Source organism: Vigna angularis (genome assembly GCF_016808095.1).
Source record: "Vigna angularis mitochondrial DNA, complete sequence".
NCBI lineage: Eukaryota > Viridiplantae > Streptophyta > Magnoliopsida > Fabales > Fabaceae > Vigna > Vigna angularis.
Genome location: NC_021092.1, coordinates 122501 through 125000, shown reverse-complemented (window position 1 = coordinate 125000; position 2500 = coordinate 122501).

The window sequence follows — 2500 nt, the reverse complement described above, 5'->3', positions numbered from 1 at the left end:
TTTTCTATTTTGCTATTTAGCCTCTCATCGCTAATGCAAAGCAAGAAAAGGGAATTACGGTTAAAGTCCTTCCGGGACTGGGCGGGCTATTTTGAACTAACGTAAGGAGCAGGAGGAGCTAGCTTACGGAGAACTGGACCTCTTTCTTTATATCGGAACAAATAAGACAAGTCAGTCCGGTCCTTCGAATTCAGTTCATTATGAGCAATCTTTTAGAACTTCTGCTTTTGTGCACAGCTGGCTGATTATGGTTTTTCCGCAAGGGATAATGGTTCTTTTTCGGTTTCTTCTTTTTCTGATGCTGATTCGAGAGCCTCCCACGCTTTGCTTTCGACCCAAGCTTGCTAACCTTCTTCTATTGGTTGGTCTTTACCCAGCAAGGACGAATACCTTAGCCCTAAGAAGCTTATCTAGTATAGGTAATTCTATAGGTAATTCTAGGCAATTTCGATTCTTATTCCGACTCCATACCTCCTTCTTCTTGAGATTGCGGGCCTACTTAAGCTGAGAATGGAATCAATCTCCTATCGCGTCATCGGTTTCCGGTGCCGGACCGCTTAGCTAACACGTTAGCTGGAACCCTCTCCTCTATATATGGAAATGAAGCAGCAGACTCCGCTTCGTCTTTTGCTACTGCAGCAAGGGGTTCTTATTAGCTCAGCTCTTTCGCTCTTTCATGATCTAATCTAGCGCTAGCGGGGATGAAAGAAAGGGTCGACCAATTCTTCTGCCTCTTCCGCTTCTTCAGGAACGAATTCAGGATAAAGGGATTCCACTTACCCGGATTTGGCTTATGTTGATTCTTGGGTGCCCTTTGCTACTTCGTGGACAGCAACAGCGGGTTCTGCTCTTCTCTTCTTCTGCGGGGCTAGCCCCATCCCACTCCGCCAGGTCCAGACGGGAGAAACCGGGATAAAGAAAGGCAGCAATGAACTCCTCTCCTGCTTATTATCTAGGGGCGATCAAGCTATTATTCTTTGGCCTCTCGGAAAGCTATCGCATCTTCGCTCCAGCAAAAAACCTTGATGTGTCCAGTGAAACTTCCAATTGAAATAGATAAGAAGATTTCTTAACGTTAAGGTGCATTCACCAGCTTAGGGGAAACTTTCGAAAAGAGTCGAAAAGAGAGAGTTAGCTCATTTCTATTAAGTCAAATTGCCACAAAATGATGTAAAAATTACGTATTCCGTATATATTCCGTATATAGATAGATATAGTTCCGGTCCGGATGCAACTGTACAAAAAGTTGTCTAGTGACCCCCGAGTAGAAGGCCAAGCGGTCGAGGAAGTACGAAAAGTTGTTGAAACCGACTGGGGAGGCATTCGAGTTGATCCGGCAGATGGAAAAGGAAGTGGGTTCGTCGAAAAATGAACAATGCCCCGCGACTAATTAACGAGATATGAGTTTTGTATAATAATTTAGGATCTCATGATGATTCGCTTTTTTTATGTTCCTTTCCTTTAGCCTTTCCCATGTCTTTGGTTGGTCAAAACCACCTTTCCCATGGCTTTTGTGGGTCAAACCCACATTGGAATAGATTCAATCGGAATAGATTCAATCCCTTCTTTCTTGACCACTTGAGGGGTGAGGGGTGGAGTCGTCTTTGTATTCTAGACATAATGGATACCCCTCGAAAAGAAGAAGAAAAAAAAGCACAAATGGAGGAACAACCCCATTTTATACTTCGAATATGAAAAACGTTTATCCACTGGCCCAAAAGTTTTGAAAGTTTCTTATACCCTGATGATGTACTGAAGTTCTTCATTGTATTACTATTTTGGTTTCTACTAGTCCACCATTTAATGGTGTTTATGTTTATAGTGGAACCTCAAGTTGCCTATTTGCAAAAGCTCCATATCGCCTATGAATCCTTATCCTCGCCGTGGGGCGTCATTATACGCCCCACCTCGGGGGGTGTAATTAAACCTTAAGTTTGAGCTCTAAACGAGATGTGATGTGAGTCGAGATGTTATGTTCAAGGTGCAAATGAGGTTCGAGATGTTAGAAGGTTCAAAATCGAATGAGTAGTCTATATACACACAAATGGAATAAATATGGGATCAAGGGTACTGCTTTCTATGCTATGATGTCAAATAGGATGGATATGTGGGTTTAAGATTCTTTATCTGAGGCCCTTTTGTAAAGTGTAAAGAAAGGCATTCCCCTTTTATAGAAGGTCAAATGAGAGATTATGGAATTCTATGTAAGAGTCTTAAAGTTTGTTAGTAGAGTCAGAAGGTCGACCCTTGCCTTATTCCTTATTGTAATCAAGACTTTATTCTGCTATTGCTTGTCTCTTGTACTCGGCTTTGATTTGAGTCTGCTTTTGGTAAAACTCAAATCAATGCTCCTTTTGAGATCGTTGCGCCTCCTCTTTAGTCGCCTTCTTGGTTGGGGATGGAAGGGAGCTGCCCTCTTTAATCTGATGACTCATTGTATCGAAGGGGTCTTCTCTTTCATGGAGGGGGACCTTACTTTATACGTAGGTGCCGACGGTGC